This window comes from Camarhynchus parvulus, chromosome 1, assembly GCF_901933205.1.
Source record: "Camarhynchus parvulus chromosome 1, STF_HiC, whole genome shotgun sequence".
Taxonomy (NCBI): domain Eukaryota; kingdom Metazoa; phylum Chordata; class Aves; order Passeriformes; family Thraupidae; genus Camarhynchus; species Camarhynchus parvulus.
In genome coordinates, this window is record NC_044571.1 from 70,663,143 (window position 1) to 70,687,346 (window position 24,204).

The 24,204-nt window shown below is 42.5% G+C and overlaps 1 protein-coding gene across 2 annotated transcripts in view; it reads left to right on the top strand.

The window, feature by feature from the left end:
- SPATA13 (spermatogenesis associated 13) overlaps positions 1-24,204 on the top strand; it is a 169,112-nt gene that overhangs the window by 83,214 nt on the left and 61,694 nt on the right. The window contains exon 1 of one of the 2 annotated variants that reach the window (XM_030949230.1): positions 13,764-13,976. The exons of the other annotated variant lie outside the window; for it this stretch is intronic. The gene's annotated coding sequence lies outside the window, so the exon portion shown is untranslated. Of the gene's footprint in view, positions 1-13,763; positions 13,977-24,204 lie in introns of those variants that run through there. 2 annotated transcript variants of the gene reach the window in all.

Consider the following 24,204-nt stretch of genomic DNA (forward strand, 5'->3'; position numbering starts at 1 on the left):
TTTAACTCTTTCTCCTTGACTTCTGTACCATGGGTTTGTGTTTGTCACAGAGGGCCAGACTGCACTTGCTCTTTGCACTGGTGTACAGGGAGGTTTCCCTTCCACACCTATATAATCCCACTTCTGGTTAAGTAGGCATCCTTTGGAGTAGCAGTCCCAAACTCTTGGTATGTTTTTCATCAAACAATTTGCATAACACATTTTACCATCACATTTTTTCTATTGTGCCTCTTATAGTGGCCTTACAGGACTATAAACCACCTCAGAGGATTTGTTGAATATAATGTGCTAACTGTGAGGCTCACATAATTGTCTCTGGTTTCTCACTGCTGAATCCATGCATTTGTAGCTCCACTGCAGCCTCTCCTATCCTCTGCTCCTATATGCAGGATGCAGATGATCTATGGTCCAGCAACCTGCTCCCTCTTGGGTAAGAGGCAGCAAGCAGCGGAGAAGCTGCTGAGCTCTGCCACACTTTGGGATCTGCCCCTTAGCCAGGTGCCATGGTCAATGGGCTGCAACTTGTAGACAAGCCACAGGCTCCAGGCTGCTCTGTGACCAGCCTCCCACGCTCCCGCCTTCACAGCTTTTGCAGGGAGCTAATATTGCTGTGTTCTGAATTTCTTAGGCCATAATAATTTTTTTCCACTCACTTGGGAAACATGGAAAGACAAACTGCATTGTTGAGGCTCAGCAAGAGTAAGATACATGTTTCACATTTTGTTTTCACTTGTATTATAGTAATTATGTAGTCCATGTCACTCTGCGGTCTCAGAGGCAGTTCAGAAGACCTGAACTGCAGAGCTGTCTGCATTTGAAATATTCCTGCATGTGTAATAGACTATCTCCTGAAACAAAATGCCAGCCATATTGCTACCCATGCCTGCTACAAAAAGGCAAGCTTTTTGTAGGATGTTAATCTCTCATCCTGCACAGCTTGTTCTGAGGAGGGTTAGGGCACACGGGTTCAAAGCTCTCATTATTGTCTATTACCTAATGCTAAGCATGCAAGGGGGGAATCTGCTCCTCTGTAATCAAGACCAGATGAAAAGCTGTCTGACCTGTGGACGTCTGAACAGTTTGTTCTCATTCCACAACATACCTTGCAGGCAGTTGTAATGATTTGCCCAGAAGTCTGCTGCTGCACCGTGTAGAATAAGGTAACTTCACTCAATGTGGAATTAGACATTTAGAATATCATCCTCCCTGAGCAGAGGCAAGAAGATCTTTGTTGCTTTTGATATCTGAGACACTATGTCTCACCAAAATAGCTTTAATTGATTACTTAATTTAAGTCATGTTCAATTCAGAGTAAGAAAGCCAGCTCTCCATATGTTAGCTTTCTACAATCCCTGTTGGACTTTGATGTTGTGTTTTTCTGTAGCCACATTCCCTCTGGAAATGTGGGATGTAATAAAAACTATTTTAAGGAGAAGAAGAAGAAGGTATATTTAGGTTTCCTCATATATCTTCACATCTAACAGATGCTGCAGTTCCAGACTGAAGCAGTGTCCGAGAGCCACCATGGTTTTGGAGTGTCACAAATAGCTGTGGTACATTATCATTAGGTGTCAGTATTAAGTTGGATCATGATTTGCCAGTAGATGTGAGGAATGGAAATATGGAAGCAGTTTTGACTCTTGGCTGTTAGGAAGAGGACATGTGTGGTTTATATCTATTCTGGCCCTGGAAGGGCTGCTCCTCATATGAATATTTTCTGCCTGGTTTACTCCTCTGGGGCTCTTGGTCCCCTCTGGCAGTTCCCAGTTCACTTCTGGGACAGCTTGTTCTGCCTGAGATGTTGCAGGTGTTCCCCAAAATTTGTGGCTCCGGGGGCTGAGAATAAGACAGACTGTATTACAGAGAGTGCCTTCACCCTTTCCTCAGAATTTCCTACATCAGTGGGAGTAATAAGACTGTAAAATCTAAAACAATCCACAAAGAACTGGATAATTAAAATAACTCAGTCCTATGGGACTGGCTGGCTCAAGCCACAGCAGTCTGAGCAACAACCCTTTTCATACCTTCACCTGGCTCCAGGGCAAAGGAAAAGACAAGGGAATGTCTTTCAGTCCTTCCCTTTAATCTTTTTCCAATTGTTGCTGGATTTTGCATGGGTTTCTTGGAGTGCTTGCTGAAGATGACACAAGATGAGTGTCACATCCCTGGGGTGTAGGTGTGCAGTGTGCAATGGCCAGTTGCACTTCAGCAGATGAGGTGGAAATGTGAGTAGTGGGTCGCTGCAGAAAGATGTCCACAGGCCAATGACCACATCAGCATGTCCTCTCAGTGTCACTGGGCTTAGAAGGGGCCTTTCCAAGCCTGGCTGCCACTCTGAGGCAGCAGGGGTGTATTTGAGCTGCCACTACTGGTATTATCTTTGCTTTCTAAGATAAAGAAATTGATTTTGTGGCACAGTTAAGTCTGATACTTCTCACAAGTGCTACATTCAATCATTATTTATTGCTGTTGCTTATTATTTGTGAAAAGCTGACTTTGTGCCCAGCATTTTGATGAATTCTGACTCCTGTCTTTATTGATTCTATAAAAAATATGACAAAATTAAAAGCAAGTTTTTTGTTAGTGAGGATTAAAAGATGTTGTTAAGCAAAGATGAAAGGACTTGTTGTCACTCACCATTTCCATTTAAAACATGAACTGTTTGTATTTATAATGGGATACCAAAGAACCATGCCATTAATAACTATTAGGCAGGAAGATGCTATAGCGGCACATTTGCTTCTATTAACTTCTCTCTATTAACTCTTTTGGAAGCTCTATTAACTTCTTTTGGATGAGAAAATCATACATAAATTACCAGTGAAGCAGTAAATAACTATCTACACTTATTTTACTAATGCTAAAGTTAGTTTCTGCCTAGCTCCAGACTCTGGAGAAGGCTGCAAGGCAGCTGTGGATTTTGATTCTGATCTCCCAGGTGATTTCCAGCTCAAAGCCCTCTCCTGAGTCAGTCATGGTCTTTCAGCATGTCACCATCTAGATGCAGGTTTTTCACCTTTAATCTCTTACAGCATAATTAGGCAGGCCTGGATTTATCAGAAATGCCAAAAAGTTGTTAATCCTTACTCACCCTGCCCTCTGCCCTCTTCTGACTGCCATCCCAGTCAGGACTGAGGGCACAAGTGACACCCAGACAGGAATGGGTGTGATCCAAGAGTTCATGAGGAAGCCCAAAGCCTTCCCTCATGTCCAAGGCAGTTTTGAACAGCTCTTCTACCTCCAGGACCATAGTACAAAACCAGAGACCCAAAGACAAGTGAGGTGTTTCTCCTGACCCTGTGCCCAGAGTGGCTTAGTGTGCTGTGGTTTGGAGTTCTGCTAAATTGCAAAGGAAAACTGGGATTCAGATAATGGAGTCCCTGTTATGTCTGGATCTCAAATGTGCTTCGTCCCTTTCATTGAATCTACAGATGCAGGGCTGCATCTGACGCTTCCTATTGACCTGGCTGCTTTTCCTTTGTCTTCTGTAGATTTTTAGGTTCTGCCTCATTGCACATTAAAAGACCTATATCCTCCTTTCACTGACCCAGGCTTGACCTCATTTGCCCAGGGGCCCTCTCCCAGCATTTGGGGAAGGAAACCTGCGTTTGGGAATTGATGTCTCCCTGTGGCTGAGGGTGGCACTGGTGTTTGTGCCTGTCTGAGGCAAGCCTTGTTTTCCTTCCCTATTACTTTCTCTCCAGCTTAGTTGACTGTGTGCTCCTGAAGACTTTGAGGATGCTTTTTGCACAGAGGTGACTATATGCATGCATAAGAAAGACAAAGAGGGCAAACACAGCTGTCCTCTGAGCCCCAAGCACTCCCTGGCTCACTGTGCAAATGGTGCCTGCAGCACTGATGGAGGCAGGGAGAAGAAGTGTGACTTCTGCTCCCTGCAAGTGTCCCTCCATCTGCCTGCAACACTGCAGAGGGAGCACACTAAAGGAAAGCATGAAGCAGGTTAGGATAGGTAGTAGGAACAAAGTTTCAGTGTTCTTTTCCTATTATTTCCTGGGGAACTGCGGCTGAAGTTCAGTTTCCAGAAATGTAGCTGTGATTGCAAAAGTGTATTCCAATGTACATCACTGTGTTTCTGTCATTTGTTGGTGTGCATAACCAGAACTGAAACACACATCTGTGCACTGATGTAAAATAGTGGGAAAGAGTCTTATATGAAATTATTTCCAAAAGAAAATTACTCTATGACTGTCCTTTTGTTTAGCTGTTTTCTGCTTTGACCAACTGCACTGCGCTGTGAGTAAACGTAGGTGAGGGAAAAGCACATTTCAAGAACAGGTTACTGTGCCTGAAGAATAGTTTGCATGGGTCTGAAAGGTAGTCATTGTCAGAAATCCTTCATCCCACAGAAAAGCCTTAAGCTACGGTACAGCTCAGAGGAGTGGAGTTTGTACAAACTGGAAAGATGTTAGCTGGCAAACTCTGCATCTTTTTCTTTTCTAGGTATAAGCAATGCTATGTTTTCTGAAATCAGCAAATATTAGCAAGAAATTCAGGCTATTTGTGTCCAAAGTAATAAAATATTATTTTGAAATGGGCTGTTTGGCCTAGTTCAAAAGAGGCAGAAGAATTTTTATTTTAAAAATAAATTATTTTTATTGTAGTTGTTAAATTAGAACCCATGGAGTTTCAGAGGGTGATAATTTGAACTATTCTTTTTTAAGTATCAGAGGAATCTTAAGCATATTTAATGTTTGCTATATATAACAGATCTGTGTGAATTCATCTGAGTTATCTTCCTGCTACTTGGATGGCTATTTGTTTACTTAAAACCAAAACACAAGTCTCTGGGGAAGCCATTGCCGTAATCACACTTGGGGTGGTTTGATTAGTGCAGTCACTTCTCTGAGGCATCTGAACAGTGTAAATTCTTATCCCCACTGGTAAACACCCCAGGGTGTGCCAAGAAAGCCAAAGTAAATGGCACTAAGTTGAAGCTTTTAAAAAATTTTCTTTCAAAAAAAATATGATCTCCTTCTGACAGTAACATACTTCTCTATAAAACCACTGTTTTCTGTGTAGCATTCTGTGGCTTTGTAAAAAGTACATGCTGAGCTCTTTGCCCTTCTACAAATAGAGAAAATCATGTTTGTAGGAGGCTGAAGTCTTTGTGTCAAGTGACATTTTGCTGGTTGCAGCACCAGTGTGATTATAATCCAACAGCCACTGTATTTGACTCAGTGACAGCTAAACTTGTGGCCCAGTGTGACCGACTGTAGGAGCCATGACTGCTACTTAGCAAAACTGGGTGCAAATGCCACTGAGGCCCCTGCAGCTCAGAGACCTATTCCAGCAAAAGTCTGGAGTGAGCTTTGTGAAGGCTAGGCTGAGCCGTGTTTTTGTGAGCAGGGATAAGCAGGCAGTGTCAGCCACTCACAGAGGGGCAGAAGATAAAACCCTGATGGGATATGCTCCACAGATCACAGTGGCTTTGCTGACCTTAAGGAGTTACAGAGGGTGAATTTCCAGAGGACCAGAAGGACCAGTGTCTTCACACTGGTGATGTTACCAAACTTTGCAGAAGTCAACCCCTCTACTAAACTTTTATGATCTGTAAGTGGTTCTGCTTCACCTTCCTTAATAGACTAACATTTCCACAGCACTTGTCAACAAAGTAATTAAGTACCTCCACATAGGAGTAAACGTCTTCTAAATAACACAGTCCATTTAATTTGATTTTGGACTTGGTGGATACACTCACACGGGGGATGTCAGTACAGGTGCAAATGGTAAATACAACACCCACAGTGTGTCACCCATGTCAGAGTAAACACATTTCTGAACAAGGAACCACTTTGTTCCCCATACCTGCTCCTGCCCTCAAATGCCAGCAGATGAGTTGTGGCCCTATTCTGGGCTATCTGGTCACAGATGTTGCCTTGCCTTGCCAGTTTCCAGGAGCAGACAGCTTGGGAAGCCAGCTTCTCACCTCCAACTAAAAGCTGGGGCTGGAAAAGAAAACATGGCCATAACTCCATAATAGCCATCAGTGAACAATATCTTCAGAATAATACTGTCCTGGCAATCAAAAAAAAAAAAAAACCAAAAAACACCAAAAACACCAAAACCCCAAAAAACCAAACAAAACATCCAAAACCACAAGCCCCCAAAATTCTCCTTGGCATTTCTCCAGGATTTTTTTGGCATCCTGGCAGTGTAATGATTGGATTGGATGGTGGCTGTACCTTGCTGTTGTACTGAAATCTTCCTGCAGTCCTGAGGTTCAAAGATTCCTCTGGGTAGTTCTAAACAACTCTTCTCCTTTGGTCCCAATAGGCTTGAAACCATCTGGGCTGCAGATCAGCTGTGCAAAAAGCTCTATGTTTCTTGCCCTGGTGAACAGATAAGAGTAAAGGTCGACAAATTCAGATTCAGATGAAGCAAGGAAGAGTGAATTCCAAGGACTCTCCACTCTATGCCACAGCTTCAGCTACCAGACATTTAAATCCACAGGCTGTGAGCAAGAGATGGCATGTAAAATATGACAGGTGGCCAAGTTTATTTAATATGTTGGCTTTTCCACTGCTCTTAGCACTGTTATCAGAACACTTAATCTAGTTACATGGAGCAACATGGAAAAACACTAGCGAACATAAAAGAAAAAGCTGCTTCCAGGTAGCTTCCAAATTAACTATTAGTCCCTTTGCATTGCTGGAAATCTAATAAGGCACTGATTACATATAGGAGTGATGAGTTTTAAAATATGCTCAGCTTCAGCTTTTACGTACATATTACTCAAAAAGCCTTGGGGCAGGAAATATGAAGTCATCTTGTCAGCATTTCAGCACAGATACCATGAGATCTTTTGAGCTGGCTCCTCAAAGGCTTTCTGTATATTCCCACACGGCAGCTGGAGAAGGGCCAACTCTCTGTGCTTGGGAGTCACTTTCCTCAGTCATTCTTTTGGGATGGGACCACTGGAGGAAGAAGATGAGTTAATCAGCCCTCCAGTATGAGATAGTCCAGCTAACTGCAGATCCCAAGTAAGGCAAGTCATGTGGCAAGTCCTGGGAAGCATGACAGTAGCCACCAGCTGAAGTCCACAGGAGATGCAGGTTCTACCAGGGTTTGCTGTCCTGACTGTTATTCCCAGGTGCCTGAGAAGCCAGGCTTATCCATGTTCTTTGCCAAAGAGTGAAATTTGCTTTGTAGAAGAGAATACTTATTTAAAGGGACTTAAATGGACAAATGAGATATGCTTCCCACACCAGCCTTTCCTCCTGTGGTTGCTTGAACACTCAGTGCAGCATGACTGGAAAGTGCTGGAGCTCACACCAAAACTGCCTAGAGCATGGAGGTGGATGATGGTCAGGTCTTTGCTCTCACATTGGCTTGAAGCCGTATATAACCAGGCTGGAAGCACCTCAGACTACACTGTCCTCTGCAGACACAGGCACAGCACGATTTGCTACCTCCGCTGGAACTCTGGCTTTTAGAACCTTCATGCCCTGCCCTGCCTTCTGGCTCTTGATTAGGTTGATTTCGGGCAAGAGTGAAATCCAGCTTCTTCACCCATTCTTCCTCTCAATTCTCTTCATCATGTATCTTTGCTGCTTGCCTTGTTGCCAGCTCTGGCACTGCTCCAATGACAGAATAAGAATAAGCTAATTCAACTCACAAGAATGGCAGAGAATTAAGTCAGGACAAGTAAATAGGGAGAGGGAGGAATGTAGAAATGGGGATGGAGGGAAAGGGAAGTTGGTGAGGAGAACAGTAAAGGCCTTCTTTCCATGGCAGCCAGATTTTAACTTCATTCAATGGTCAGAAGTTACTGGTGGAGTTGGTATCACAGCTTGGGCTACATGCAGATACATTACCCATTTAAAAAGCAATGTTCTGATATTGATTGATTGATTGATTGATTGATTGATTGATTGATTGATTGGTGCTGTGTCACAAGAAGGCTGTGTTTGGGAAAGCATACAGCTTCCAAGTCCTGCCTCTCTGAGCACTTCTCATCCAGAAGATTCATGGCTAGAAGAGGAAATCTAAAACTGTCAGTCAAGGCAGGATGCAGGTCTTTCAGTTTGCTGTGTCAGCTGAGCAAGAGATTTGAACACTAATGTTGGGAGACCTTTGAAAGGATTTTCCTTTTTAGAAGGCAAACTATGTCTTCAAAATGTCATGCCTTCCTGTAAGCAGACATTTAAAAAGTAATTTGAAATCACTCCCACAAGTGTTCAGCCCTGCTTGAAACATGACCAGCTACAGCAACCTGCACAGCACAAGAGACAGTAGGGAGGAGGCAGAATGTCACCCTACAATTATTTGCTACAAAATATAATACAAAAAGAAGTGACATTCCCCAAATCCTTCTGAAGAGAAGCCAGGAGTAACTGCACCAGCCTGCTATGGTGTGCTGGCACTCAGGCTGGTATTTGACACTCCCTGAATTTCCTTCCTCCTCTGTGCAGTTGTATTTCATTAGCAGGCAAGTGCCAGCGGGAGGAGGAAGATGATGTCAGCATCTGTACCTGGGCTGGAGCGGAGCTGGTGTAGGCTTGCAAGCAAAGCAGTCAAGAATCACCAAGGTAACTTGGTAAATCAGAAGGCAGGAGCTCAAATGAATGTAACAAGGCCCGATGAAAATAGAGTAATTAATCTTCCACTGGTTTTCCCGATTTTTCTCCTACTGTCCTCTGGCAGTGTATCCAGGTAGAAGGATTGCATCATCTGAATGCCTTGGTGCCTTGGTGATTCAAAGCTCCCAGGTCCCTGAAGGGCAAAGGAGCTGCGCAGCAGCTTTAAACAAATTAACACTTTCCTGGGACTTGTTCCTGTCTATGTCAAGAAAGAGCTTTTCCTTGAGAGGAGATGAAAGGTCTCCAGCATTGTGCAAACGATCCATCTATCCTCACCACAGCTTGTAAAATATGTGCTGGGACAGATCTCAGGCTCAGCTAGGAAATAGCAATAACAGCTATTGTTCAGGGGATGCTGCAGCTGACCCATGTTAAGATGTTATTGTACACTGAGACCTTCTTCCCCTTCTTTCCCATCACAATGAACTCCAGCCCAAGCATGGTTCGGGTTCCTGACTGCATGTTCTGAATGCTCCATCACTCCTGTGTGACCTGGTTCATCTCACAGGCTACAAAAACCAGGAAAAATAAAAAGAGTGTTTTCTGTCAGCTAAGTGAGCTGAACTGGTTCATCCAATTGTTCAGAGGAACAGTGGAGTTGGCATGAGGTGGTGGCAAAGACGACTGTCCAGGAGGGAGAGAGGAGACTCTGCCCTGTTTCAATGGTAATAGGCATTAACCAAGGCATGCACCTGGTGAAACCTTACCCTCTGATGCAGTGATATAATTGCTCATTTCGTCATTCCCTGGCACACTTCTGTGAAAATGATCTGTACTAGCCTCAGGGATTTTCACAGGAGATTTTTTGTTTTCCAGATCATTTTGAGACAGGATACAAAAGGTGCCACCCTGTTGGCAGGTCTGAGGAGGCAGTAATGTTCATGGAAGTGTGAGAGGGATGAAGAAATAACCTCTTAACCCTGTTAATCTGTGGCCTGGACAACATCTCTAGTTGTGTCCCAAGGGTACAGTCAGACAGTACGTCTGAACTGGGCTAAAAGATAACTGCTGCCAAAAAGTGCCAGTCAGCTTCTCTTCCCTTTCCACTTGTGTGCACTCCTACTGTTTCCCTTGGAGCATCACTGGTGCTTGTCTTGAATCTGTGCTGAGCTAGTAAAGGAGTAACACAGGGCAAAACAATCCCACAGGAAGAAAATGAAGATTTTTCTACTCATTGAAAGGGATAGATCAGGTAATGGTAAAGTCAGACCAACTTCAGCTCCAGCATAAAGAGGACAGCTGTTTCATCACCAGCTGCTGCTGTGAGTGGCACAGCGTCATCATCAAGAGCTGTAGGCAGCAAACACATAGCACTTGCACCCTCATTTGAATATAGGATGCTTACCTCATCAGTCATGGTCTATTTGCTGTAGCTGATATATCCACAAGTGTTGTATTTAGGGACCACAATCAATAAAGATCAAAAATAAGATAATGCTGACATACATTCCAGAGGACCATACTGAAAAGAGATATTTGCACAAAGTTTAGAAAGCTTAAGCAAGTGAAACAGCCACAAAATGAGCTCAGTTCATTGGCCTGCTTTGCGTAAGGGACATCCCTTCAAAAACCAGGAATTTCAGCTTTAGCTTTTCAAAGAGTGGACCACAAACCTTGTTTGTTTCCTGCATACTTTTATTCTGGGTTTTGCCTTTTCAGTTTGCCTCAGTATTTTGTGGCTTTTTGTGAGCTGTGTCTGCTGGACTGAGTAGGACCCCAAGGAAATAATTCTGTGAAACTCTATTTATGGCCGGAGCACCTAGGAGGTCAATCTTAAAATGGGAAATAGTTCTCAGCCCCAGCTCTGACAATCTGCTAATCCCTCCAGACACTGCTGAAAGGATATTTGAGACTTCCATTGCTGGACATAAATCAGTATCACATTCTATAGGAGAGTTCAAGAATGCCTATAGAAAGTTTATGATTTGCATTAAGGGCTTTGTGGGTTCCTGTGCTTTCCTTCTACTGTTTTGTTCCCTATGGCTAAGGCAGTACCCAAAACTCCCACCCCACCGTGCATCCCCCAGCAAATAGGTCTTAGGCACCCATTGCAATGTAAATAGATGCCGAATACGTGGCCAGAATAATTAAGCTTTAAAATTCTAGCTGAAAATCCATTGTCACACAAAACGGACCATACAGATAAGAAGGAGGTAATGAGAACAGCTTTTTACTGTCTGCACTTAACCATAAATGCTGGCCAGAATTCAGGAAGGATTAGGTGTTTCTACAGGAACCAGAGCATTTGCAAACATAGCACTAAGCAGCTGCTAATGGCTCTGGGCCAGAGCCCATTTCTTGAGTTCATTCACTCCTTTCCTTTCTGGAACACCGTTACTAAAGGCCGTAGGACTTTTCCGCCATCTCATCAGTGTAGAGGTTCATCTCCGATAGCAGGTCTAGTAAGTGTGCTTGTGCAACTTTCTATTATCTTATGAAATCCTGTGGAGGACGTTGTTAAATTAATACAATTCGTAGTTATCTATGTGCGGTAAGAAAATCTAATTATTATATAATTTTAAAGTAAAGAGTGCAAGCAGGTTATTTTCACATTTTGGTTAAAAGTTTTCAGAAAAACAAAGCTAAACAGATTTAGCACAAACAATATTGAAAAATAATAAAGAACACATGCGACTTCACACCCCACCCTTACTCCCAACTGATAGCTTATTTCATGGATCTGGGCTCAATTTACAAAAAGAAGAGTCACTTTAGTACTTACAATTTTGCTAACATTGGAATATTTTTTGGTATGCACCGTGTACTGAAATAAATCAGTTTCACTTCTTGTATATTTTATCGTTTTTTGCTAGATGATACATTATTTAAAGTTGAGTTTTTGAGTTGGTGAAAACTCTGATTTTCTATAGCCAGAGGTTTACAATCTGTAGGACAAGGAAAGAGTGTTATCCCATTTGACTGGGAGTGCTCAGGCACAAACAAGCTTAGATGGAAATTTAAAAATACAAATAACCTAGAGCAACTGGGGGCTGCTGTTCTGCTGTCCCACTGCACTGCCCACCCATCTACCTGGACTGCATCCAGCAGTTGCACAACTGTAGCCAGGTCAGTTTAACAAGCTGATGAAATGGAAAATGATGGCTTTTGGGTGCATTGGTTTTTAACTGGATCAGCCCGCTGAACAGCTGCCTCAGTTGCCCCAACACAGTTGCAGTGCAAGGCAAACACAGACTGGGGCAAGGGATGCAAGGAAAAGATGAGGGCGACCCTCACCTTGAGCCTTGCAGCTCATGGTCACCAGCTGCTCAGGTGCAGTGTCAGACTGAGCTCAACTACAAGTCTAAAGAGGATCTGGCCGTAAGTGTAGCTCCCTCCCACCACCTTGGAGCCACTAGAGCTACAAACACTTCCAGTAGTTCCGTGGGTTTCACTGGATGGAGCCAGAGTACAGGGCTAGTGGTCCAGCCTTTTAGACCTGCTTTGAAATATATTAAAAACTGTACCAAACCTTGTCTACTGAAAATATTTTGTCTTCATATGCGCAGTGAAATATACAGCAGAGCCAGAGCTTTACAACAGAGCTTTACAAACTTCATAATACCTACCAGTTTCTTAAAACGTATAAAATATTTAAAATAGCACCTATATAGTTGGTATGGGGTCAATACATGAGCTGTGACAACTTGAGAAATATGTACTGGGGCTAGAACTATATTTCAGACTCTATCCTTAAAAAGTGTAATGAAACGTCATCAAAGGGTGTGACTTCCAAAGCTGTGAATGCACAATTAAACTTCCCCTTCCTTTCTCTCTTTTCTTTTCTCATTTAAATGACAGCTCTGGAAATGATTCTCAGCTATTGCCCTGTAAAAAGATGTGGATTAAGAATTTACCTGATTTTTTTGTTTCGTTTTGTTTATGTTTAGTTTGTTTTGTTTTGATTTTGGAGGGGAGGGAAGAAGAAGAGAATTACCATGATGTGAAGAAAATGAAGCTGCCTGGGTATTGAGGGGAAGGTTATGGTCAATTCTAATGAATTTCAAGGCTGGAGGAGAATGCTAGATCTCTCACTCTATGTGCTCTGCTGCTTCCGAGCTTAAGCACACATTTAACCCTGATCAGAGAGAAAGTTGTCTGTAGTAAATAATACACAATTAGACCCTGGAAGATATTTGTAAATCAAGTCGTTTTTAAGGCAACATTGAGTTAAAACATTGAAACGTTGCTTGTAAGACTCTTTTCAACTCGAAATACCAAGGTTCGGGTTTTGTTATTTTATCCCCCACCCCCATCCTTTTGCAAGTGGGGTCAAAAAGCCCTGCAGGGTAGCATGGTTTGCACAAGCCTGCCAGGCTGCTCCCATAGCTTAAATTACCAGTAAAAGGGCTAGAAATCTGCATGCAGGTCTGTGTAGGGTGGCAGCAGTTTGGATGAGGAGGTGCATTAAAACCCATTAAACCCCACGTGATCCCTGCAGCACAATTCTCTTTTATCTTTCTTCTCTCCACTGCCCGGAGACTAAAGAGCTCATCTCCATAGGGCTCATCTCCATAGAATTGGGAAAGCAAAGTCTTCCACAGGCTTTACTTGTTTCTGACCCTTTGCTCTTTCTCACAGTATCTGCCGTAGATTTACAAATTTAGTTGGGAACTTTTAAAATGTTCTAATCATCTTTGAAGAAATCAGATAAATACATGTGAATAAGTTAGGGGGAAAATACAAAACATTTTGTGACCTCCTGAAAAGTTCCTAAAATTTCGCTTCACTTAGGTATTAGAAATGGGCTGTTTATCTGAATAATGATTTCTTTCCCCTTTTACTCGGTGTTACATTTCCTTCAAAGACTCATGGAAGTCCTTAATGTTATCTGCTGTAATGAAGCAACCCCTTGGTCTGGGTGGGAAATCTAGAGTATAAACGTCCAGTCTCTTTATTTCTTCCTTGGACAAATAAAACCACACAAACCAGCACGCTGCACGCTGGATAAATCATTTACATAATGAATTGTTTTATGCAGAGGGCTTCTGAAGGGGGCAAAAACTTAAATGTGGTTACTATGTCAACAAACGACGGGATTTAGGCATTTTTTTAAGGACTTAGGTCTACAGAAGACTGGGGGAGAATTTATGGAGCGTGTTGTGCTGACACCCTCCCAGCTGTTCCTCCCCCCGAGCGGAGCGGGCAGGGGAACGGCCCCGGGGGCGGCGGCGCCTTCGGGACCCCCGGGCGCTTGGAGGGCTGGGAATCCTCACGGAGGGAAAGCCGGCTGCTCGCAAGCAGGGGCGGTTCGGGGAGAACGAGAGCGCCCCTGCTTTTCTTCCTGCTGAGCCGAGATCCTTACGTGATTTTTGGGAAAGCTTTGCGCATGCAAGCGTCTGCTGCGCTTTCTGAGGAGCCGGCAGAGCGGCAAGGCAGGTATTTCTCTCACGAGCTTCCTTTCGTGCTCTTTCCCCGCTCCCTTGTCAAGTTACGAGCGCCCACCATCATCCCGCTCCTCGGAGCGTCACCGCCGCTGCCGCGTCCCGGGGGGGCTCTGGGGACACCCAGGGGGGAGCGGGGGCTCTGCGGGCTGCCAGGCGCATCCCTCGGAGCCGCTGTGTCCCGGGAATGGCTCTGGGGACAGGTCTGGGGACACCCAGGGGGGAGCGGGGGCTCTGCGGGCTGCCGGGCGCGCCCCTCGCAGCAGAGCCTCGGCCCAGCCGCGGGGCTGTGCGGCTCTGGGGTGGCCTGGGACTGCGGCCCGAGCAGAAGTCTGAAACGTAATCCATGCTCGAGTGATGCTATGTCCAGTTTGGGGTTATCTGGGGGTCGTGAGCGCTTGTGGTTTTTGTTATTGCATGCGTCAGCTCTTGTATGTGCATGTGGTCATTCCTGTTCATGTCTGATCTCTCAGTATTAGAAATTAGTTAGGATGCCTGAGAATAGTATAAGTTGCTGAGGGGATTCAAGTGTTGTCTGGGACACAAGCAGATGCGCTGGAATCCGCACATGTGTAGCTGGAGTTGTTTTGTGCAGATGCTCTATGTCCTTCTGTAGAGCTGCCCGTGGCTCATACCTCCTTCTGGCACAGATCTCTGGCAATTCCCCAGCCTTATCCTTATGTATCACAGCTAGTGTCATTTGGATAGTTAGCTCACGGGATTTTGAAATTCATCACACAAGCACATTTTTTACTGTGAAAGTGAAGCCAGTGTGTAGCATTTTCTGCTTTCTTTACACCCACAAACTCAGAGTCTTAAAAAGCTTCTGCCTCCTCAATTCTCTGAAACAGAAAATGGGGCCTCATGCATCAGACCAAAGAATAACCATCTCAGTGCTCCTGTAGGAAAAGAACAGCTGTGTGGAAAGATCAATAAACACCACCAGTTGCTTCAAAAGTCGTAAAATGGAAAGACTCCACAAAATAAAACCTGTGGCAGGAGACCCTGACTCCAGACACTGTAGGAGAACTCCTGGGAAATGCAGTAATTAGTGGGAAGTCTCAGACTTGTTTTCTTTTGGTGGTTCCATGCATAAAAATATTTGGTTTAGGAGATGAAATCACAGTGGCAGGAAGAAATATCTGTGTGAAATGAAAGCTTGTTTATGCTTAATGCATTGGAGAAATGGTTCATGAGTGGTTTATGTCAGTGAAAATAAAACACTCACAATGCTGCCAAGGCCACAGACCTCAGGTGAGCTGTGTATGCGCTGTCTGGTCCTGTGAGCTGAAAGTGTCTGGGGCTGCTTTGGTTTTTTTCACTCTTTAAACAAAACAAAACAAAACAAAAAAAAAAAAAGTGATATTTTCTTTTTTCTACCTGCCTTTTCACATTACTGTAGCTCTTTGTTACTGTAGCTCTTCACTCCTTTGCTTAATCTGCATATTTCCCTAAGTTTTCCTTCATTGCCAAGAGAGAAGAATCATTTGGGAAGGCCCAGCTTCTCCTTGATGGCTCTCTCTTGCCTCTCCAGGTCACCTCTTGGAGACCCCTCTGTCATCTTTGCACATCTCTCCTCCCCACCCCTTGCTCTCCTCAGCCACTCAGGATGTGATGGTCCTTCCTCATTGCTTTCACATCTTCTCCTGCTCTTCTGCCTGGATCCTGCTGCTGCTTTCATGCTCACATTGGCCAGCCTGTGCCACCTCCTTCCAGCTCTGTCACCACCTGGGGGACTCTTGTTTTCCCTGAGAGAACCACGTCACAACTACTTTCCTAAAGAATGCCACAGGTTCCACAATGATGTCCTGTAAAGGAGAAAGAGCTGCCTGGGATTCTAGATTTTCTGCCAGGCATGGTGTGCAGAATTCATGCAGAACTCTGAGTCTATTTACTCCATGCAAGTGGCTGTAGAAGTACCCAGTGATTCCCCTGCCTGTACAGAGATTAACAGGAGAAGGGTTGCTTTTCTTCCCTTGCCCTTCACATTTCCTCTTGAAGATTTTTGACAGCTGTGTGCCCCCGAGCTTGGGCCTTGAGGTGTGATTGAGAGACAAATTAAGTTTTCTAAATGGTTATAAAGCTAAATCCTAAAATTAGAATAATTTGTGTCGTGTAGGGGTTTGAATACATATGAAAACTTAACAGTAGAATAATGGCAGTAACTTAAAGCTCTTCAACTCATGTTATAGGGATTTGCAAGGGGATTGGAAGGAGTGGGTTCATTCTCCCCAGATACAGTGCTTGCTCCATGCTGTGTGTCAGGGCAAACAGTCCCCAACTGTGTCCTGCCCCTAAATCATCACAGGGAAGCCTGCAGTCCAGCAAAGATGTACACCAGTGTGTTATGTCACTATTATAACAGTATTAGCAGTAGAGTGAGCCTGGCTGACTTTACTGCAATGGCCAGTGGTCTGATTTGAGTCTCACTTCTGCAACCTTTTGCTCTTATGGGATCTCATCCAAAGCTCTCTGAATTCCCATTCACCTTGGCGGGCTTCCACTCTGCCTCACTGCAGCTGATATCATAGATAAGAGTTCCAGGACTGAGTTCTTTGATTCTGCCTGAAATTAGTATAAAGTTCTTCTAAGACAAACCCTGAGTATCCCTTCATCCAGATAGGGAAGAAGGGATACTCAGGGTTTAATAAGGATATTAAACAGGGCTGGCCCCAATAGTGAGCCCTTGGAAACACCACTGTTGACTGTCTGCCAGATGGATGTACATTCACCACCACACTCTGGCCTCAGAGCATTTACCCAGTAAACAGAGCACCTGTCCATGCCATGAACAGCCAATTTCTCCAGAAGAATGACATGGTAGACATAAAATCGTGACTGTACTTTGTGGTGTGGACACTTGTCACGCTCTGAAGTAAATTCATTGTTGGAGATACAGAAATCCCGAGAAGCTCTAGGAGAGCCATGTGTTTCTGCCTATGGACAGGGATTTTGTCTCATGGACATGATGGGCTATGCCCCACATCCCGTGTGCAGGATGTGCACATGCATGGCAGCAGCATGCCTGAGGGTCTCTTTGGCTCACTGCAGCCTCTGCTAGGCTCAGTCATGGGTTATGTAGAAATCCTTGGCAAGTGGTCTAATTACTCCTTTTCTAATAAGACTACATTTCTGGGTGGAAGAAGGTACTGTTTGAGCAGGTAAGGCTCATAAGGGAATGTAAAACCAAGTTAGTTTTTCCTTGCCCTCTTCTTTCATGCCCTTAGGTGAAACAAATTGATGGGCATCATTCCTGAAGACATGGAGCACCAACTATGCACTTCTCAGTGAAATGAGGATTTCCTTGTAGACATTATAAATCCTTTCCCAAAGGCTTTTCCCTTTTTGTTGATTAGTACAATCAGCAAGCAAATCTCCAATGAATAACAATCAAATATGCCAAAGTTGTGAGTGACTAATTGGTGCTTGTTGCCTTTCTTCCAATTTGCAATGGCATTCCTGATAGTGGCATAACATGTCATCTGTTCTCAGAGGGGCTATAAATCCCAGAGAATCACATACTTAATTACAAGGTTTTTTTTTTCCTCTCACAGAACACCAACATGTTGTCCCATGAGGTTTGAAAAGAATATTGTCTATTTACTGTATCTGTTTCAGTCCCTGTTTTCTCCTGCAGTTTTTGTCTTCTAAATATAACTGTCCTTTAGATTCCAACACACAAGGAACAGAGTGGTTTGCCAGTCCTTGATGCCACTCTCTCTGCATATTCTGTTTTCAGAGTCCTAGAAGTGCATAAGCAGAACTCATTTTCAAGAATTTATGAAGCAGGTCTGATAAACTAAGGCTGTTACTCAGAAAAAAGTTGGTACCTCTTAATGAGTTGCATGAATGCTTTTCGTATGCAATACTTAAAGGGGAAGGGATAAAGAGAAATGATTTATGATAAATTGAACTTTTTAATGTGACTGTATCAGAAATATTGTGGTTTGTGATGCTTGAAAAATTATTATTATGAGCAAATGAAGATGGAGTATTCTTGTCTATTCCAAGTGTAAAAGACATAAGAATTTATGGGAATATCTAAGAGCTGGACACCATAATGCTTTTCCTGCCTGCTGTGATATAGCAGACTGCCATACCTGTATGCGTTCCAGCTGAGGGGAAAAGGTCAAGGGCTGCGAGAAGGACTTGAATAAGGCCATGGAGGGTTTTAATTAGAGGATTTTAACAAGCTTCCCAGCCAGATGAGAACTACATCTGTGGCAGAGCTCCTGCGGCAGTGCAGAGCAGCAGCAGCAATGCTCATGTGCTTCATGAAGTGTAGACAGCTTTTGAATGGCAGTTGTGTAATGAATTTATTTAGTAGGGGGCAGGCTCAAGACTCTTTTCTGCACCTGTCAAAAACAAACCCATCTTCAAGGAAATCAGTGGCTATTTTGTACTGCTGGGGCAGCAGACAGATCATTTGCTCATGAAGAGACCTTTAGTTTTGTGAGCCAATATATTCAAAGACTAGCCAAGGCAATGTCAATCCCCACCATGTAAAACTAGCAACTCAAATTGCACAGCCTAACCACTGAAATGTTATTTTAAGGCTTTCTGGTCTGTTTTAGACTTAAGCTAATTATCTGGCACAACTGACCAATTAGTAAAGTGAAGAAAAAAGAAATATCACACAAGTTTGAATCTGGTGATGAGGAGATTTTATTTCTAGTTGTGACAGGTTTACCACTCTATTTAGAGATTTAGTGGCTGGCACCACTTATTAAAAGAAAAGAATTTTTTTTCCTGTATGAAATTGTCCTTCCCTAGCATATTGTAGAATTGTGAAATGCTGAGACAAGCATGTAGTCAGGGAGTGAACTGGCCCATGTCATGGTCTTACACTGTATTAATCTAAGAATGCTCTGATGGATTACTGTATACACACAAGGACAAACACACACATATGACCTTCATGACAAAACACCGGTACCAGATGTAGTCGGCAGGTAATGAGAACATGAAAGGTATTATGTTGTATCAGTTGTAAGTCTTCCCTTTGACTTTCCTGGAAGAGTTTAAATAGCTCCTACATGTTAAACCCTATATGTGTGAGGAGAGGTATGACTTTGGATCTCAGGACTTTAAGAGTGCCCATTTGAGCGGCTCTGTGCTGGGTGAGGCAGAGACTGGAAGAGCTTTGCAGCTGTATTTGTATGCTTTGCCTATGAATTTTGGGGGAAAAAGCAAGCCAAATTGATTCTTTGGGCCATCAGCTGAGCCATACTGACCTTCTGTAAAAGAATCCCTGAGGAAAAAACCCAAAATACTTTTTGCTCTCCCCCTAAAAACAAAAATGATGCAGAATTCATTATTCCTCTATAAAAACATGTTACTTGGCAATAGCTGTGTTTTCTGTCACTGAGTCCTGGTCTGTAGCTCCATACAGAACAGATCTGTTAAACTTCAAGACAGGGAGAAGGGGTCATTGTTGATCAGGGAATGACAGCCCTGCATCCCTGTAGAGGCAAAGGCCTGTTTAATTACAGGCTCAGTGAGTGATCTCTTTGGGCCTTGGTGTTTGCCCTGACTGCCACATTCATAAGGACCAGCACATGATTTTTTCCTCTTCCTGATTCTTCCCTGATTGATCCCTGAAATTGCTTAACCTTCTTTTCGCTGTGCACAGCTACCACTCCTCTTTACTGTTATAAATTTCTTTATGGTACATGATTCCTCTTCTCTTGGAACAGAGCTCCCCACATCTCAACCGATCCTGCCTTCAGATTTGACTGTAAAATCTTGTGAAGTTCAGATTCAGACTAAAGAGTCTGTTAATTTCCCAGGCAAACCTCCTCCTTTACAAATACCAGCATAACATTTTCTGTTCTGTAGTCACATGGTTATCAGTCTGTATTTAACTGTCCTTGCTAATACACATGAAATGTCTTATTTTGGTTAGTGTTCTGTTCTGGGAGAGAGACAATCCTTTGTATTATTTGGTCTTTGGAGAATTTGATTTTGCTGTTGTTCTCAAAGTATTAACAGTGTATGTAGGTATGCAGTTCTGGAGAAGTTGTTTCACTTGTATTAGCTGGATTATTTTAAACAGAAGGAAAATTGTTTTTGGGTCTGAATCCCTCAATTCATATTAGTCAAATACGATGGTGATCCAATAGGAACACAAAACATGGCTTACTTTTGCTACTCAAAGTCTCATTACTTGAAGCCATGACAACAGATTAGAATACACATTATTGTGATAAGAAGAGTTACTTTTCACAGAGTTTTAATCGAGCTCCAAGTGCAGTGCAAATTTCAGCAGCCATCTGTTGAACAGACAGAGCCTCCTAAATCTCTATGTGCTTATACTGTTGGCACAGAGTGCCTGGTTAACAAAGAAAGCACCTATATCATTAAGACGAATTATATGTCTGAGGTATTACATCATTTAATATTCCACTGTCTCTTTCTCTTCTTTGTCTTCCTGGAGGCAAAATGGAAGAGAAGAAGAATGTTATGCCTCTTGCTAATGAAAAGCACCAAAATTTTTTTCAAAATCCATCTTTGTTCTAAGATCTCTGTTTAGGACACTTAATCCTTGAAACAGTCAATTTTCTCAGCACTGCTCTCACCACATGTTCCATAGCAACCTTTGATTTTGAATTTGACTAAATTTTGTGCATGTTTTATGAGAATATTTTGAGTCTTAAGTAGGTTGATCATAAATGGATACAACAGTAGTGAAGAGCTTGTTTTGATTAGTTCTTTGATCTAACAGTTCCATTGAGCCTGAGGTTCAGCAGGAGAGCTGAGGGGTACTCAGCACACAAGAACTGCAGAGGAAGGCTGGTACCTACTGTGTCAGCAGCTCAGTTATCCTGGGTCCAACCAGGAGCAAATTCAATCCCTGCTAATAAACACAACTTCCTCCAAGCTGTGTGCTGGCTCATGCAGGGAGAGGTGAGAGATTAACACCTGGACAGTATCACTTATGTCTGAGATGTTTGTCTCTGTGTCACATCTGCCCTCTCTTACCTGACTCAGCTGGAAAGTGCCTGACCTGCAGTTACAGTGCAGTCTGTGGGACCATTGCTTGGCTTCAAGGCAGGGGTCATTGATCTCACCTGGTGTTTTTGTTACATGGTCAGAATGCCAAATTTGGCATTTCTGTATTTTTTCATATTTTTATTTTGTTTTATGGAAATGTTCTGTGGTCTCTGAAAACACACTGGATTTGGTTAATTTTGTTAAACAAATTCGAGAGCAGTTTAACCATGGTGTAACCTGGCTTTCTAGCACAGGGCTTACCTTACATACGCTTCTGGCTACCAGCACTGCTATTGGGAGGCCAACTTCCCACTGCACAGGTAGCTTCAAGTAAGAGTTAATTGGTGTGGAAGAACCACCTGTCTTATTTAAAGCCAACTCATGTCTTTCATTCACCCAAACCATCCTATTGGACTCGCCCATCGAACTCCAGCTGAAAGTAACTTTGACTTTAAATTCTAGGCCCTATCAGCTGCACCCTGTTAGCTTTAATAAGTAGTTGATCATTTATCTTGGTTACATTTATAATTTGTTCTCTGATTAAATTAAGAAGTAGAGATTTTCACAAATTATTCATCCCAGTGATTTCTATTTTATTTGTAATCTTTGGCTCTAGATTAAACTTGCCAGCACTGCTTACGTATTCCGAAGGTGTTCTCTTTTATATGGCTTCCGTTTCCTGGGATGAGAAAATAAAGGAGGCTTTCATGCACGTGTGGCAATAGAAAGTAAGAATCTGTTGTAATGTTCAAAGTTCAGTTGTTCAGCAACTCACCCAGGTACCCTCTTGAGGCAGCAGTGCAGAAGCTGCTTAGCTTAGCCCACATTTTGTCTGTTGTTTTCTTCTTTCTAAGGAAGGAAACTTCTCTACAAAAGCTTCTGGATTCATTTTTACCATGCTTAACATTGCTATGATGAGAAGTGCACTTCCTTATTCTCTTGTATTTTCAACTAGGTCCTAATTATGGTAATTTCATGTTTTACTTCCATATGGAAGAACTGCAGCTAAGAGTTTCGAATAAAGCCAGGATCTGTCCCTGCATTAATACAATTGCAGAGACTGAATTACAACCAGAATGCTTTTTCTAAGAAACAGATAATGCTGCCTCTGGGCAAAATGTGTGGGTAAAATGCTTCTGTCAGTTAACAGACTAAATAAACTGGATTTAAATAATAATGATAATGATAATAAGGAGGAGGAGGAGAAAGAGGAGGAAGTTATGCTAGGTTTCATAATAAAATAATCAATTCAAGATTTAAAAGGAAAATCCTGTACAGAAACCTTGTTTAAAAATAAGTGTCTGAATGATACTATCAGTTGGAGATTTGGGCTACTAAGGGGAAGAGTTTGGCTGTTTATGGTACTACAAAATTAATGTTTGAAAGCTGGCTTTTATAGATTACTGGGTTTCTGCAAAGTTCTGTCGTGGAACTTGGAATTCACTCAGAGCCAAAACAGTTTTCTTTTGTTTTTGTCACTTGTCCTTGCTTATGACAAGGGTCAGCATTTTTAAGTACAATGATTTGGAACTGTTTGAAGTAAGCTATTGCCTTGTTCCAGTGTGTTAATCAGGACCTTGTAATTAAAAGTAACCTCCCAACAATGAACTTGGCACAGTGCATGGTTTGTTGGTGTGTTGTTTAAACATTTTTGTGTTGCTGATGGAACAGCTTAGCTATCCAGGAAGAAAACAGCCAAGTTTGCTAAATACCTCGCTGTCACACACTTGTGGAACACACTGGAGAAAAGGTTAACATGGAATTTATACTTCCTGGTGCACTGGCTGCTGAGAGAGAACAAGTGAATTTTGGGGAACTGGTGGCATTCATCAGTAGGGCTTTGACTTTTCAACTTGTAAGAAAATGCAGTTAAATATGTTACTTTAAAACATGAATGACAGCATAAAATACAAGAAGCATGTAGAGAAGTTAGAAAATAAGATTGAGAACATCATGCTTCTAAGGAATTAATTATTTGTCTATCATTTATGTATTACAGTCACTGAGATTTAAAAAAACAGGAATCCCCTCCTAATGGTACAAGAAGCAAGTATGACCACCATTTAAATATTTAGGCAATAGTCCAGAAATCTAACTTGCATATCTGCCTATATGCTTTCTTGCCAGCTGTGCTCTCTTTTCTCATTTTCTCCTGGCAATCCATCCTTCCTGTTTGTTCAATACCCATATTTGGGAGGCTGGAGGCACCTAGCTCTCAGCACTCTGGCGCAACTAGGTTTTCAAATAGACATGGCACCATCTGGGCAGGAGATTAAAATCAAACCAAAGGAATATACTTGGGGTACCAGTTAACTGTGGGAAATAATTATGGGAAATTCAGTGAAATATGAGGATATAGAATCCAAAGAATTAATGCAAACAAAGAGGAAGCAGAAAAATTTGTGGAAAACTGCCCCAAGAGCATTGGGGAAAAGTGTATTCTGAATGCAGCCTGTGATTTAGGAAGACTCTGAATTGTAGACTCCCAGAAAATGGGAAAGTAAAATAAAGGGAAATTTTTCTGTGTTCATCTTGTTTCTTGTTCCTCCTTAAGCCACTTGGATAGTTAGATGGCCTTTTGTCCAATTTAATTGGACAGCAGGTCCTTCCTAACAATTTTCTCTTGAGAACAAGATTCAGAAATATGGCTAAAGATTTTGTCCTGGATATTTCACTATTTATTTCCAGTGTACCTTTTTACTTTAGTTTTAAATATTGACATCTTATCTGCTATGTTTCACAATAGATATATTTATTGTATTTTATTCTATCAGCTGCATTTTATCTTCAGTGTAAGGAACTGTCTCATTTATCCCGTTAATACTGCATTTGTATATAATGTACTTGAAGAAGGTTTTACAATCTTCCCTATGAAACAGGGTCTCATGATTGAAGAACACACATTAGCAGGTTTTGCTTTTATGGATGTAATCTACTGTGTCTTTTCTGCATGAGGGTATGAAAAAGAGAATAAGGAAGAGAGAAAATTGTAGGAACCTTTTCATCCTGTTGCAAAGAAATCAAAGTTTTAGGGTGGAGGAAAGTGGTGTTTTTTGTACACTGACATTAGCAGCGTCAAAACAGTCACTCCCAAGTCCTAAAAAGAAAATTCCTGTGCTGAGAACTCAATTAGTACATCATTTTACCTTGGCAGCAGCAAGGGAATGCAGAGGCATGGCTGAGGAATTAATCTTCTCAGAGGCTTTAAAATATTGTTAAAAATAAACCAG